Source organism: Lissotriton helveticus, chromosome 4_1 (assembly GCF_964261635.1).
Source record: "Lissotriton helveticus chromosome 4_1, aLisHel1.1, whole genome shotgun sequence".
NCBI classification, from domain to species: Eukaryota; Metazoa; Chordata; class Amphibia; order Caudata; family Salamandridae; genus Lissotriton; species Lissotriton helveticus.
In genome coordinates, this window is record NC_136063.1 from 1,429,259,681 (window position 1) to 1,429,277,235 (window position 17,555).

A 17,555-nucleotide genomic window follows, 5' to 3' on the forward strand; every position below is an offset into this window, starting at 1 on the left:
ACCACTTTCCGCTCTGTGTGGCCCTCCGGCTGCCAACAACGTCCACTCTGGTAAATCATAAAGAAAGGGACAGCGTGGACGTGAATCTAGCTATCAGCAGCGTAAATGGATATACGTTAAAATGGGCCATGGTGAACCAGGCAGAAATAATCAAATTAGTGGTTGGTAAATGTCTACATGAAATAATGACTTGTTTAAGGGTAGACTCTCTGCCTGAAATGCTCCTTGCTTCATTCTCGACCATTTCGAACAAAATCAAGTCCTCCCTTGTGAGACAATTTAAAAACCATAAGCAGGAGGGAGGTTGGTTTGATTCAAAGTGTACTAGGGCTTATGCTCTCCTAAAGAAGGAATTACATAAGAAACCTAGGTGTGTCGTGGAGGTTGGCAGACTTAGGAAGGAATATAAAATGGCAATAAAAGATAGGAAGAAGACGATGAGAGCTGAAGCCTGGGAAGCTCTGCATCTTGCTTCCACTAGGAATGATAGTGCTGGTTTTTGGAAACTTATTCGAACTCCCTTTCTTAGGGAAGAGGTTGGTCCGAAGTTGGAAATAACAATTCCTGAATCTGATTGGATTAGGCACTTTTCTAGAGTGTATGAGGGTGAAGGACAAGTGGGATCTGTGATATCTCCCTCTGAATATCCTACCTCTAGAAATCTGTGTTTTACCCTGGAGGAAGTTGAAAAAGCCCTGTGTGTTAGCCAGGGAGGTAAGGCCCAGGCCCGGTTGGTGTCCCCATAGATATCTTTAAGACTACCCCTTCTTTGTGGGGCCCTCTTTTGGTCCATGTGCTAAATGCCAGCTGTGTCGCAGACTTTCTGCCCACTTGGGTGGAATCTGTAATAGTTCCTATTTATAAAAAGGGGGATAGACAAGATCCGGGTTGTTACAGGCCCATCTCCCTCTTAGATTCCTTTACCAAAATAGCGGGTCGAATAATTTTGGACCGGCTTTTGGTGTAAGCAGAAGAAAATTCTATTCTATCTGATCTCCAGTATGGCTTCCGCTCTGGTTTAGGGACAGTGGAACAGGGTTTAAATCTATTAATGCTGGTCGGGAAGTACACAAGGGCCAAGAAGGGTAACCTGTTCTTGGCCTTCGTTGACCTCTCGGCCGCATTTGACTGCGTGATCCATTCCAAACTATGGACCTTACTGGGACAATTTGGGGTTGAAGATAGTATTATTTATGATCTTAAATGTTTTTATAGCGACGCAGCAGCCTGCGTTCGCTTTGGCCTAAAGGGGGAACGCACCGACAAAATTCCAATTAGGAGTGGGGTCAGACAGGGCTGTGTTCTGGCCCCTCTCCTTTTTAACTTGTACATAAACGGATTGGAAAAAGCTCTGTGCAAAAATAGTTTGGATCCCCCATACATAGCCGGCCGCCCAATCCCAGCGCTTTTGTATGCTGACGACGCTGTTCTGATGTCACGTACTCAAGTGGGATTACAGCGTATGGTAGATAGCTTTTTCCACTTCATGAATGAGCTGGGTTTAAAAGTTAATACAACCAAAACTTTTACTATGCATTGCGGCAGACATTGTAAACCTAAGCGGGCCATATTTATAGCAGGACAGAAGCTTGAATCTACTAAGCAGTTTTCCTATCTTGGGATACTCTTTACCCAGAGTGAGTCATGGTCGCAGGCTGTGTGAGCTAAAAATTTTGCGATGACTCAATCGACGGCTGCTCTCAAGACCTTCTGAAATAAATTAGGCACTAGACCACCTGTAGAGCTAATTAAGATCTACAAAGCTAAATGTGTGGCTTGTGCTATCTATGGCAGTGGGGTATGGGATTTGCCGACCCCGGGCCTATCCAGGTGGTGGAAATTCCTTCCTAAAGTTTATCCTTGCGGTTCCCAAGAGCACCTTTTCTGCAATTGCCATGCAGAATTGGGTCTTGCTTATATATCTGATCTAATTAGGCTGGAGCCTGTACTACTATGGCACAGGCTGTGGACACAAGAAGCAACACAGCTTAATAGAGATATTTTGACAGATATTCTAAAATTAGAGGGAGCCATGAGGATACCGTGGCTGAGCTTTGTTTGTAACTTTTTTAAAAGACATTGGAAAAGTGGATTATTATTTAAATCCTACTACTATCTCAGCTATCTCGCACAAAGACTTGAAGAAGGAGGGTTTAGCTCTCCTGGATTCTCTAAGAGTCACAACTGAGGTCTTAAAACCTTCTGTTCTGCAACATCAAATGATATTAACGACTTTTAATATTCAGCCCTATTTAATCGATGTGCTAGAAAATTACGAAAGGTTCTTATTGTCTCACTTTAGATTTGGTATTTTCCATAGACTGGTTAGTTTCCCTACAGTAAATAACTGGACGCACGATTTACCTCCCTGTCCCTGTGATGACATTTCACCTCAGAGTACTATTCATGTCTTTCTTTTCTGTAAATTTTATGATGTTTTAAGACATAATGTTTTATTACCATTCTTGAAAGAAATGGGCCACCGTCAATGTCGTGTGGCCATGCTCAATATTCAATGTCTGGATAATCATCTGTGTGTCGCAACAACTACATTATATTTAAAAAATGTGATACGCAGTAGGAAAAGTATGATTACCTAAATGCACTTTAAAATTTTATGATATTATGGACTTAAATCCCCTGCAATTGATGAATTTTTCCTTTGTACGCCAAAGATAAATTGAAAAAATGTTTTTTTTATTCTTAATGCTTTTAATGAATTGTTTTTATGTATACTTTTATGATTGCTTTCTAACAATCTAATAAAGTTTTATTTGATTTGATTTGATTTGAGTTAGAGTTGGTAATTAATTACATTAAGCATTTACCTATTTAATTTCATTGAATAACCACAGACTCAGTTTTAAATTATAAAATGTTATCTGTAGATATTTTAGTGAATCAAATACAAATTACAGTGTTAACTCATCATTCTGAGGAGGTAAAATTCAGTTTGCCTAAATTTATCTATAATTTTAATGACGAATACCTCAGAATGAGAGGACAGAGAGAAAAGGCACATTGACACAATAGATTGTATATTTACCTAGGATGGTGTGAGATCAGACTCCTGTGGTCAAGGGTCTGGACCCCACGAATTCCCAGGACACAGGTTCAGGACAGGATTAAACAAGACAGATCGCCAGCGTTAAACCCCTCTCAGATACTAGTTCCCTCCTCGACAATCTTCCGCACCTTGTTCCTAGTCCCTCGCCTCCTCGGTCCTCTTCCGCACTCTCGTTCCTAATTTTTATTTGAAAATTCTAAGTCTGCTTCAGGTAATTAATCAGCAATCAGACAGCATGTCTATCTCTCAGCGTGCTGGCAGCGACCAGCCTAATTCAATTTCTAACTATCCCAATTATACCTTCTGGTAGCATGTTCCAACCCCAAATGTTTCAAGTGTAAATTGTGTATTCTGATTGGACAAGCCAAAAGGGATGATCGTCACACCATACTAAATGTAATACTTTTCTAACGAGCATTGTCTTATGTTCCAAACCCTTTTATTTTGTTTTTCCCAAGCTTTATTCCCACCTGTTTTCTCATATTAAATTAAACATTGTATTACATTTATACATTGGTTCATTGAGTCTTCACGGTGTTCCATCACTTTCTCCCTATAAGAAAAGATCGACCTTGACCATGTTTCAACGCTTGGGATCACGACTCTAGGGTTGTATTCTATTGAGGCTGTGCAAGTTACCCACATAGGTTTAAGCCTCGTCTCTCGATTTAGGCCCAATAGCGAACTAACAGAGAAGTCAAAAAGACAGATGTTAGACTCAAATAAAATGGTTTCACTGTATATCACTTATGTCTACTCTAATCCCATTTAATTAAAATAATTCTTTTTGCATTAGCACTTAGTATAAACGCAGTTTAGTTTTTAAAAAAGCAGATGCTTAGCATGTGAGTTCTGAAGCGGCCATTTTGCACATTAGTGCGCAGAAGCAAAGCTTTCCCTCCAAGCATTATAACATCATGCAGTTGGCGCATGCGCAATTCATTTCCAAAGTTTTTAGCAGCCATTTTAGTCTCATTCAATTACTTGATAGTAGAAACATAGGCAAGCTTCCCCTGCTTCTACATTGTGTACAGAATTCGTGTAAATTAATATGACAAACAATTTGTTAATACTTTATTATGATTATTGGAGAGGATTCATCCAGCAAGTTGCTTATATGCAAATCCTTGCTCCATCCATCCCCTCTCTGATGGCATTTATGCCATCATCAACTACCCATACCCAATCAAATGTCATCTTTAGCATATTTCCATTCCCTTCTCTAATTTGTCCATTTCTATTTCTTCTGTCCCTTCCTTTTTCTTCATTTTCTTGTATAATTCACTTTTCATTTCTTCCAATTTAATTTCTTCATACTTTCTTTTCTTTCCTTGCTTATTTATTTCATGTTTTCTTTTTCTTTTGATGCATGTACACCAAATCTTATTATAAGACCTATCAATGTTATCCCGAGTATGATGTATTACTCCTTTACCAAAACTAGTAAACCAAGATTCTATTGAAGTTCAACTATTTGTTAGTCTTTTCCATACATCATCAACTTCTAGTGGTTTTAATTCTTCTTCCAAATTAGTAATATTCTTAATATATTTCCCAATTTCTATACTTTTGTCAGGAATGTAAGTGTAACAATGTTGCACTTTTAACATTTTACAGACTCCACCCTCTTTTGCTAATAATATATCAAGGGCAAGACGATTTTGCAAAACCATAGATCCCTATAGCAACCATTTCGGTATTGATCATTAGAAACCCTCCAGCAGTGTCAGTCGATAAACAATCAACCACTGTAGATAATTGGCAAATACTTTGTTTATTCAGAATCACTCCCACTGAAGGTATCAATGCACTGAATGTATCTCCTACAATTTCTGCAAAACTAGCTCTTTTATTACGTATTAGTTCATTATTGTTTTCATTGCTTCCAGTGATTCTTTTTACATGGTAAACTTTAGAAAATACTATTCCAAAATAACAACTCCCATACCATCTTTCCGATATTTTAGAATAAGGTTTGTTCCCATAATAAATATCCGGAAATACCGGATCTGTTCCTCCTTTTAGTCCCCATCCCCTGATGATCAAGAAATTATGCTCACATTCACTGGAACCAATAAAAACATTGTTACAGTCAGTTTTCAACCGGTGGAGACAAATCTTCCCCTACCTTTCAAAGTCTAGTGCCATTGCAGGCTGAGCCTTGCCAGGTGTATACAAATTTCCTTTCTCTGCCCATGATGGAATTTTGGTTTTCTTTTCTTTTGCTTTCTTCTGAAAATCTTGTCTCCTGTCTTCTACTAAATTCAAAAAAAAAATTCTTCTTTTAGTAAACATGTTAAATTATGCTTATGAGCTTCCACTATATCTATTGTATTTTGTGCTAAGAAGCATTCTCCCATAAACTGTGCAGCTAGACTAGTGAGTACTGGATTCATATTATTTCCAACAGGAACTTCTGAAAATATCACATCTAGATTTGAGCAAAAATACTGCAATTTTCCTATTTTATAAAATAGACTTGTTAATATACTACATGACATGCCATATGTTAACGGTAGGTGGTGGTATGTAACTCCTTCTGCTACTGAAGCTGGTAATTTCATACATACATAACAATCACTAATCTCCATAGTATCTACATATTCAAATAATAATTTTGTAAAGAAATTTAGATGTGTTTTATTATCTGTTACTGTGTGATGTATTTCTAACTCATCAGACGCTTCTAATTCTTCTCTATTTCCCTTTATGTTAACTAGTTTTCCATCTATAACTGTAACATTTCCCTTTTCTATACTCATCAAACATGGTATTTTGCAATTGTTAGTCCTAACCATACTATAATTACTAATAGAATTCTACATATACATATTCTACAACATTTTTGTAAACAATTTCATTTTGGTTTCTCGGTGACTCTATTTTTAGCCGTTATTTAAGAAGATTTCTCTTCTTTCTTTCAGAATTCACAACTTTGTTTTGTTTTCAAGGAGGTCTCACCTCTCCTTTGTTAATTTGATCTGTAATTATTTCTTCATCACTTTCTTCATTTATATCAAAAATGGCAAGATCTTCAAGAATAATATATGTCCATTCTGGTCCCTTGAATGTATTTTTCAATATTCTTAGACTCTGGCTTCTTCTCTTTTGTTTCTTACTATTCTGTCCCGATAGCCAAGTAAGTTCATTCACTTGTTCAGGTTCTTCTTCAATAGTCTTAAGGTGATACCTCAGTCTCTTGACACATCTGGGCCAATTATCACCTTTTCTGACTCTTTTGGGTTGCACTATATTTTCACTTTCTTCGTCGCTTTTGAGTATTCTTTTATTTGTAATTTATTGTGGCACAACTTGATTTTCTTCGTCTTCTGAAACCCTCTCTAGTTGACCGAATTCAGGACTTTTTGAAGTACTACTCTTCACCTGAACATGTTCCGCATTGTCTAACTGACCCTGTACTGATTTGTTGCTAAACTGTTCTTCTCCCTGTGCTTGATTCCCTATTCTTATTCTGCTTGGTTCATATTTTTCTTCTCCAGAATTATCTCTCAAACCAGTCTGTGTGTACCTTTCTGTTTTTATCTGTTCTTGTTTAAAGGCATCAATTTCGGTTTCTATTTCCTGAACTTGGTCTCCTATCTCTATCTGATCCTCATCAATTTCTAGCTTCTCTGCTTTTGTTCGGCTCCTTGTTCTTACTTCTTCATCAGGTAAATCAACTGCTGGTACCCAATACTCCTGACAAGTGCTTAGTTGTTCTTGATCAGGTACTTCAGAGTTTGTTATTCTAGACTCTTCAGCTGCACATTCTTCTGCACCTTCAACTTCAATTTCTTGTTGTTGATTTTCTTCATCAGGAGCTGGTACTTTCTTTGTATGGCTGGCATGAACCAATATGACCTGTTTTGGTGTACTCCACCTGCGGGAAAGACACGTTTCCGTGACGTGATTCTTCACTACCACCCAGTCACCTGGATTTAGATCATGTGCTTGATCCGGCTGCCTGACCTCTGCACCTTCTCCAACCTGGTGAGAGACAGAATGCACTGGGTCAGCCAATCTTTTACAATATTCCAATACCAGATCATCAGTTATGCTTAACAATCTGTGTCCAGGTATGAAAGCTAATCTCATTGTTCTTCACATGAGTATTTCATGGGGTCGGGGCGTGGCTACGCACGCAACGGGAATGGCCGCCTTGGAGTGAAGCTCCGCGCCAGGCTTGCCTTCCCGGGGGCTTTTATCCGTCAAATCGCCGCCCGCGGACGGCGAAAATAATTGGCGCCACCTCCGGACATCACCGCCGGCCTCCCGGCCAACTTTGCGGAAAATCGACGCACCCGGGGCGAACCGGAGGTTTCACTGTGCCGCTGCCGCCTTCCTCGCTCCCAAACTCGGAAGGCGCGCAGGACAGATCGGGGCTCCAGTCGAGGGCGCAGGCCCAGAGATCGGCCCGGTGGACGCAAAGGCCGCAAGACGCTGGAAGAGCCGCGGAATCGAACGGCAGCACCAGACCTGGTCACCACAGAGGCTGTACCAGCGGACCACTTATCACCCAGGCACCACGCCGGCGGTGCAGCCCAACGCGACCGAGCGGCGGCCGGTGCGGCCCGACTCACCGGCCACAGTACCACACCGCAGCCCAGACACCTCGCTCCCTGGTGGGGAAAGCGCCGACAACGAGGAGAGGCAACCAAGGAGCCCCAGCGACGAGTTATGCGGAGCGCGCCCACGTGGCGGCCAGTGCCGGTGGGACCGTGAAATTTCCCTCGGCCCAACCCCTGGAGCGACTGCGTGACCGCATACGCCTTGAGAGTGCCGCTGAGACGCCCATGGCCCGCCGTGGTGTTTAACCCTCCACAACGCGACACACGATTGCCCACTACCACGAACTGGCCAGATTATATCAGCCCGCCAAGCACCAGACGCCACGGACCACTACCGGGGGGCGTGCCACCACGGGGGCCGCACACACTGTACAGCGCACACCTGTCCGACTACACGAACCGGCCCTCTGAAGACGACGGGAGCTGCTCGGCTAGGCCTGAGGGAGTGACGCAGATGTCTAACGGGCCCAAAACGAGAACTGGCTCCAGCAACGCTAACCAGAAGGCCAAAATGGATAAAACCGGGAAACACACCGACTCGGACCAGATGGCGGCCAAACTGGACACTATGCTAGCGGCAATGGAAAGACTTGAGGAGTCACTAAGCCTAACCCGCACCTCCCTGGCCACCAAAATCGACAGCGTGGTCATCGACCTCACGCACCTGAGAGCGGATCACAAAAAGCTGGCGGAGCGCACCACCACCTTGGAAGACACGCTACAGACACTTCAGCCCCGTGCGGACCAGTCACATAAACACATCCAGGACTTGCTGAACAGGGTGGAGTTCTTGGAAGACAGGGCTGAAGATGCGGAAGGTAGGACCCGCAGAAACAACGTGCGCCTGGTCGGAGTTCCGGAGAAATGGGAAGGGAGGTCCCCAGAAATTCACATGGAGCGGTGGCTGCAAGGCCTCCTGCCGGAAGGATCGCTCTCCCCGCACTTCGTGATTGAGCGGGCTCACAGGGTCCCTACTAAACCTCTGGCGACGGGCTCCAACCCAAGACCCATGCTACTCCGCATATTGAACTATCGAGACAGGGACACCATACTACGAGAAACCCGCAAGCTCCAGGAGGTCAGGATAGAGAACGCATCGGTGATGTTCTTCCCGGACTATACTGTACAGGTCCAGCGGCAGAGACATGACTTTCTGGCAGTGAAAAAGCGACTGAGACAGATGGGCCTCCAATACTCCCTGCTCTTTCCTGCAAAATTGAGGGTCGTGGCGGGAGAGCGGACTCATTTCTTCACGGACCCCATGGAAGTGGAAACTTGGCTGGACAGCGGAGTCGACACAGAACCCAAAACGGCGACAGGTCCTACGCCGCGACGACAATCCGGCAATCATAGACGACGGAGACGACCCCGCCGGAATTCTCAGCCGGGTGCCCACGCGACGACCCGACCTTCCCCTCCTGCAGATGCCAGGCGGCAGGAGAAGCAGGACGCCCTCCGCCTAGTAATGGAGCTCAGCGGGTCCCCTGCGCAGAGCGAGGTGGCAAGCGGCGGCGCACAGGGCCTCCAGAGTGACGATGAAGCCATCTATGGAGTGCCGGACTCCCCGACCTCGGATGACCGACCTGATGTCACTCCCCAAACGGCAGACTACATCAGCTGATCAGGCGACGGACGCAACATCCCACGGAAACGAATACGAGTGACCAACACGGCGGGCCTACGGCAACACGGCTACAATGAACCCTGAGCGGAGCGACGGACTAACCCCCCCGTCCTCCGTGCTATCCGCTTGGGGCGCTTGCACCAAAGAACCCGTCGATGGACATGACTCCAGGCACTGGCGGTGAGAGCCCACACTTGACGAAGCACAGCTGCGGAGACACCCTGCCTCGCCTGGAGATGGCCCGACTGGAACACGTAATGTATGGCGTCTTACGCATGTATGTGATGGGTCCATTCTCAATGAGGGCGGCATAGCCTGATGCGTCCTCCCCGGGAAGGCAATATGCCTTCGCTCCACAAACACATTGACATAGTTCGATTGATCCTGTGCGTGTAGCACAACCACCCCCTCAGACTTGAACATTGTTACTCTCCTAGAGAGTATGGACGGGAGCACGTTTTGCATCCGACCTTTTGGTATTTTGCAAGTTCATATTGTTCAATGGTTTACTGTTTCGATAGCCATGTTTTCTCCCCCTCCCATGGTCACAGAACAATGGAGCACCACATCAAGCGCTTGTGGGGTGGCGGGGACCGTTTTCATGATGATGAGCGGGTGTGTATTGGGGGGTGGGGGCGGAGGCGGGTGGGAGGTTTTGTTGAATTGCTCTAATGCTCCCCATTAAGATATGTACGTGGAATGTGAGGGGTATACACACACCATCCCGACGCTACCAAATTTATTCGTACCTCAAACGTCACCACATTCAAATTGCCCTCCTACAAGAAACTCACCTTAACAACACTGAAATTGCTACACTACGACGTAGGTGGCGCGGACAACTTTATGCTACAGGGTTCTCATCGTACGCCCGAGGTACGCTGATATGGATCAGGCCAGGCGTTCCTTGGACCACACAGGATGTACATGTAGACTCCGAGGGCAGATACGTGGCTATCCACGGCAGATTGGATGGTAACCCATTAGTCATAACTTCCATTTACGCGCCCAACACGGGGTTGGCAGACTTTCTCACCGGCTTGTCACGCACACTAGCCCCCTGGCATGGGGTCCCGTGGGTCATTGGCGGGGACTACAATAGTTCGCTTGACTTGGCACTTGACCGTTCTCATCCTACACTACCCAACTCACAAGCCCAGGCCACCACGAAGGCGTTACAGGCGTGGTCCATGCAATGGGGCTTACAAGACGCGTGGCGCATTCGCAATCCACACTCCAGGGTTGACTCATATTACTCGGGAGCACACGTCCTGCATGTCCGCCTTGATCGCTTCATGGTTTCTAGCGAACTCTTACCCAATATCACGGACACCTGCTACATGGGTCGCACACATTCCGACCACAACCCGCACCTCCTAGACCTGCAATGGGATCACCCTCGCCCACCAATACCCACATGGCGGTTACAACCCGATCTCTTACTAGACGCCACATTTAGGAGTTCCATCAGCGCGCAGACGGCACAATATTTTGAAGACAACACAGGCTCGGCATCGACACCACAAATAGAATGGGATGCGTTCAAAGTGGTCCTCAGAGGACAATGTCTAGGCACCCAAGCACACTCCCGGCGGCACTTGGAAGCAGATCTCAAGCGCATTGAATCTGACCTGCTACGACTGGAGCAGTCCGCAACCGCTGGCCCCACCGTGGACTTAATACAAGCACGGGCAGAGCATGATACCCTGATTGACAGATTGAAAAATGTCAATTACAGGGCCCACTCAGCCCGCACTCACCATTCTGGCGACAAACCAGGCAAATTGCTAGTGTGGCTGATACAACGCGAAAACCGTGTCACGCCGGTAGCAGCGGTGCAGTCGCTGGCAGGCCCGGTGGTATACACACAGGCGCAGATACACGAGGCCTTTGTGGCTCATTACAGAGCGCTGTACAAATCCCGTCTGCAGGCTACACCACCGGCAATCACCACGTACTTGGAAGACGTTATACTGCCTACCCCAACAGATGAACAACGTGAGGACCTAGGGTCACCGTTGATCGCCGAGGAACTTCGCGACGCCATCTTTGCTCTCTCGAACGGCAAGGCACCAGGCCCTGATGGGCTGCCAGCGGAATACTATAAAGCATGCTCTGACATCCTAATTCCAGAGCTCTTAAGGGTGTTTGCTGCGGCACTGGATGACTTAGACCTACCCCTGTCTATGAATGAGGCAACATTAGTGTCCCTCCTAAAGCCTGGCAGAGATGATACAATACTAGGCTCATATAGGCCCTTAGCACTGCTAAACACTGATTACAAGATACTGGCCTCGACTCTCGCCCGACGACTGGCAGGACTGGTGCCCGGCTTGATACATGACGACCAGAACGGCTTTGTACCCTCCAGGTGCACTTCCCAAAACATCCGTAGACTATTCCGGGTACAACAGTATGCAACACAAGACTGGCCCAGGTCAGGATGTCTAGTCCTGGACCTGGAGAAGGCGTTCGATTCGCTCGAATGGCCCTATTTGCTGGCAGTGTTGCGAAAATTCGACCTCGGAGATGACTTTATTGAACTGGTGGGATTATTGTATAGACGCCCAGTAGTGCGAGTCCGCACGAGCGGACTACTCTCTGACGCCATTAAAGTGCAACGCGGCACCAGACAGGGCTGCCCGTTATCCCCGTTACTTTTCTCATTAGCAATAGAACCCCTTGCTGCACTACTGCGCGCCGAGGGCATGCACTGGGGGATCCCACTCGCAGATGGCGTACACACAGTTTCGCTATATGCGGACGACCTCCTTTTATACATCAAAGACCTTGCCCACATACCTCGAGGCCTCTCGGCGATCTTTCAATCCTTCGAGACCATGTCTGGCCTCAGGGTTAATTGGGCCAAGTCGGGTGCATACTCGTTCAACCCTGATATCCCTGACCCTGAAGTCACGATCAATGGGGAAAGACTACCATGGCACCACACAACGTTCAAATATCTAGGAGTGTATATCTACAGGACACCACAAGCTGTACTGGATGGTAACCTAACACGCGCCATCACGTCTATCAAATCCCAGATAGCCTTTTGGAAATCCCTACCACTCAATGTCCCGAGTAGAGTGACACTGACAAAAATGATTGTACTCCCCAGACTCTTATACTACTTCGCCAACCTACCAGTGTACGTACAGGCGCGCACCTTTAGAGAACTAGCCTCCATGGTCAGAGACCTGATCTGGAACACAGGCCGGCCTAGAGTAGCCCTCCGGAAACTATATGCACCGGTCGATGAGGGAGGCCTTGCGGTGCCGAACCTCGAACTTTACTATCTGGCAGCCCAGCTACAATGGGTCACTGCCTGGCTGGCAGGAAACCACCTGGAAGACACTGCCACGAACACGGATATGTTTTCCTCCACGCAAATACATACAATATTCAACCCCCTGACGCACCCTAGGAAATCCACTCAGCTACACGTCGCCGTGGCGGTACGATGTTATGCCAGAAGCCTACGGCTCACGAGGGCGACCAAGCCATATGCCCCGGCGCTCCCACTCTTAGGCACCCCCAAGTCCTCCTCAATAGTCACAGAAACAGTGCTGGAACATTGGACGCGCACTGGAGTAGACACTATGGCAGACCTATATGCTGATGGTGTCTTGATACCGTTTGTATCGCTAGCTGCTGACACAGGTCTCCCGCCAGGTACATTTTTACAGCACGCCTCCATACTTTTAGCATACACGCAGCGGTGGGGCAACATCACGGAGGAACTACCGACGCACCAATTGATACAGAGCCTACATGTCATGGGGGATGGCACACACGTAGTGCACTGGCTACACCAAGCGCTATTGTCGCACACACAACCTTCGCTGCAATCATTACGCGACCACTGGGCCACAGACAGGGGGAGGGACTGGACGGATAAGGAGTGGAAAATGATCCTACTAGGCCCCAGACACGTGCCACGGAACGCGCGCTTTAAACTGATACAGTTCTACATATTGCATAGAGCGTACCTCTCACCCAGTAAGATAAACCGCTATTTCCCAGGGGCGGCGGCCAAGTGCCCGAGATGTGCGCTGGAAGAGGCAGACTTGCTACACATGCTATGGCAGTGCCCACGGATTCAGACATACTGGGGGGCGATACTGACGACACTGGACAAATGCACGGGCATAACAATCCCGCACACATGGGAGGCATGCTTACTAGGCCTGTATAAACGAACTTCCTTAAACAAAGCCCCCTCTCGATTCTGGGACCTTGGCCTCCTCACAGCAAAAAGATTGCTCACGAAACACTGGAAGAGAGCTACCCCGCCACTACCAGAACACTGGCACTCATCCCTAGACACCTGGGCAAAGGCGGAAAGCACTACCCTCCATAACGAGGAAACGGCAGGCCTCCGTCAGTTCCCGATTGCGCAATTCTGGGACACAATGCTCAACTCTTTTCACAAGGAATACCTTCTCACACAAACCACGACGGTAGTCGTCCACCCGGCCGCCACTGACGATGCACCCCCTACACATATTCCATGCGGCCACATTTGATGACGCCTTCACCGTTGCGTCCCTCCCCTCACGCCTGATATCCATTGTGACAGGCGTACTGTCACCCCCCCAAGGCATGCCCACTTCGTTAAACACTTTTGAGGGTCTCCCAAGCTCCACATGATGCCGCACCCACACAAAGACGCACACAACTCACTCCAACATCTGTTGACCATATCCACCCCTTCCTGATTTCCCCTTTATGTCCCCTGTTCCCTATCCTCCCCTCCTTCCCTTGATGTTTATTTCGGAAATTATATCCTTGATACACAAACATGGTTTGAAACGTTTGTGATGGAAAATGTAGCCATGATGTATGAAGCAAGAGAACCAGTGCATTGGGTGCTATGCCCCGTAACCATGACAGACATCTTTGAGATGTGATACTGTATGTATTGTACATTCATGCTTTAATTCTCCTATACCCCTAATAAAGGATATTTAAACAAAAAAAAAAATGAGTATTTCATGGGGTCCCAATCCGGTATTTCTGTCAGGAATATTTCTGAGTCCCATTAGAAGCGGAGGCAATGCATCTGGCCAATACAGTGAAGTGGATGCACACACCTTTGCCAATCTTGATTTTATTGTACCATTCAGTTGTTCCACTAGTCCAGAAGCCTCTGGACGATAGGCACAGTACAATTTTAGTTCAATCTTGAATGCTTCACAGATCAAGCGAATTATTTCATTATTAAAGTGAGATCCTCTGTCTGATTCCACTGTTACTGGAAAACCAAAGCGTGGTATGATCTCCCTCAACAGTAATTTGGCAACTGTTATACTGTCATTTTGGTTGGGTATGCTTCCACCCATTGTGAGAATAAACACACTATGACTAGTATGTGTTTTAGACCTCTACATGGTGGTAACTGAATAAAATCAACTTGTAATCTCACAAATGGTCCTACTGGCTTTTCAGTCCTCCCTCAGCTGACTACTGTCTTTCTACCTGGGATATTTTGTTGACAAATTAACCATCTCTGGCAAAGGCTCTCTGCAACAGTTCTGAACTTCGCATTGTTCCAATCTTGTCTGAAAAGTCTGCTCATAGGATCCCTATCTATGTGCGTGTCTCCATGATACATTCTTGCTAATTGTGAAAGTAAACAATCTGGCATGACTGGTCTACCATATGGATAAATCCAGACACCATCACTTTCTCTTCTTTGACACCCTATTTTGATCCACTCTCTTTTCTCACTTACATCTACTTCATCTTGTACATTTCTTACTTCATCCCATGTTTCAAATGCTGAAAAATGCATAAGTTAGCATCTGATTCCTGTAGTTTCAATTTTCGTATTTACTGCCATCTTTGTTTTAGCACAATATTGAGCAACTTGGTCAGCATAACGATTTCCTGCAGTCACATAGTCATTTCGTGACTGATGTGCCACACATTTGACCACAGCTACTTCTTTTGGCAACTGTATGGCTTCTAAAAGCTCTTTCACATATTGTCCATTTTTTAATAGGGGTTCCTGAAGAAGTCATGAAATCCCATCCAAAGTTGGCCAAAGTCATGCACAACCCCGTAAGCATACTGGCTATCAGTGTAAATGGTTTGTATACAAGTGGTCCTTTGATTGATCAATTTCCACTATCCTGATTCCCTTTAAGGAATAAGGTCCCCTTTTTAAATAATATGGCAACAGTAAATAGATGGATTTTAGATTTTTATTGTGTTAAAGAATTAAAGAATTGAAATGGAGTAAACAGTCCTGGAGTTTCTTTTATTGGTGTTCTTTTCCATTGTTGAGAATCCACGTGGAGTGTTTCAGGCTTCTTTTCTCTCCATTGGTCAGGTGGTACATGAAAGAAAAGATAGCTACGAGTCAGAAAGGAACCCCTTTTTTGGGCTATGGTAAGGAAGGGACTGTGAGGGATTCACCGAGCTCCATCACTGTGATAGAGCGCAGGTTCACCTGCCCGTTATTTACCATACTCACCTGGACCCATAAAAAATATATATATTCAATTTGAACAAGTAAAAACTATACTCATATCAATTTTTTGTTTTAATCATTCAGGACCTATACCATTGGACTTACCAATCCTAGTCACCGGTACCAGAAAACCTAATTGATCAGGGTGTTAGCATAATCAGTAGAAATAGGGGATTTTATGAGTGCAAATGTTCTATTTCTACCAATTGGTAGATATAGAACATTTGCACTCATAAAATAACCACAACTCGGGAAAGGTTTAAACTCTTTATCTAAAATCTTTAAATTGTCATAATCCAAGCATTGAATATTAGAAAATTCTCAATTAGGAAAATAATGATTAGGATGAAAATATGCAGAGTTTTTATAAAGCAGTCTTTACGCATTTGACAAGAGGGTGGGAAGAGAGAAGGAAGCAGTAAAATGACAATACCCACATTTAATATTTACCTTGAATGGTGTGACGAACTAACCCCGGCCATGGGTCAGTTTAAAGGACAGAACCCCGAAAGTGCAGGCACCATAAAGGCAGGCAGGTGCAGATCGGAATCAGGACAGGTAAAGCCAAATTGGATCAGGACAGGACCACCAAGGGCTAAGACCAGCACCCGCAGTTAAAGCTGCAACGCCGGCGTTACTCCCTTTCTGCAGCTAACAGCCAGAAGCCGGTAAAAGTTATCGATTTCTCTGACAAAGTGCTTCGCCAGCACTTCAGCTCTCAAACCACGATCTGGGTTTCGAACCTTCTGACAGAGGGCTCCGCCAGCACCTTTGCTCCCGATAACCTATTGAGTGTGTTGGGTCAGTGACAGGTCAGCTATTCGGACAAGTCGGACAAATTAACTAGCTAAGCCTACTCTAGTTATACTATTTTCCAGGTCAGTGTACCACCCCCAATGTTGTAAGTGTAAGGATCCCCAATTTTGATTGGGCAAAAGGATGAGGAGAGGTCACCACACCATACCAAAATGAAACTTTTAGAATGAATATTAATGTTTGCGTTCCCGCCCATCAATTTATTTTCCCACGTATGTTTTATTCCACCCGACAATGAATGTTCTATTAACAAATACATTGTTATAACATATTAACAAGTTTTCTTCTGTTTGGGTTCAAAAGTTTGTTTTCGCATGCGCATCTTCTAGTGCGCGGTAGCTTTGCATCGCTTCAAGGTTGGATGACTTCAGTTCTCTTTAGAGTTAGACATGCCCGATGTGGGTTTTCAAGATGGAGTAATAGCATCTCTCAGGTTCAAGATTACATTACATGAAAAAATAGAAAGAAACAGTTTTAGAACACAGAAAAAATGAATGTACTGTATACCACTTATTTCTATTCTATTCCCATTACTTAATTTTAACTACTGCATTAGAAATTAGGCAGAACAAACAGCTTAGCAAAAGCAGCAGTGCAAGCTTCATGCATGTTGTAACACAGAGCAGCCATCTTAGTTCTAATGCGCAGAAGCAAAAGGTTCCCTCCAAATCAAAGAGTACGTCATGCCACGTGAATGTGACAGACGCATGCGCAGTAAGAACTCCCGCGTAACAGCGGCAATTTTATTGCAAGCGGATTAATATTAGTAAAAGCACATATACAAGCTTCTTCTAGATACCCAATGTGTTGTGAAATGCAATATTAATAAGACAAACATGTTGGTTAACACATTAACGTTATGTCGAGAGAACTGAATTCAAGCAAGTCGCGTTACGTGCAAATCCTTGCTCCATCAATCCCCTCTTTGATGATATTTTATATTATCACTAATTAATGAAACAGATGCCAACTTTTCACATTTCACCCAGCTCAATTTCTTCAAAC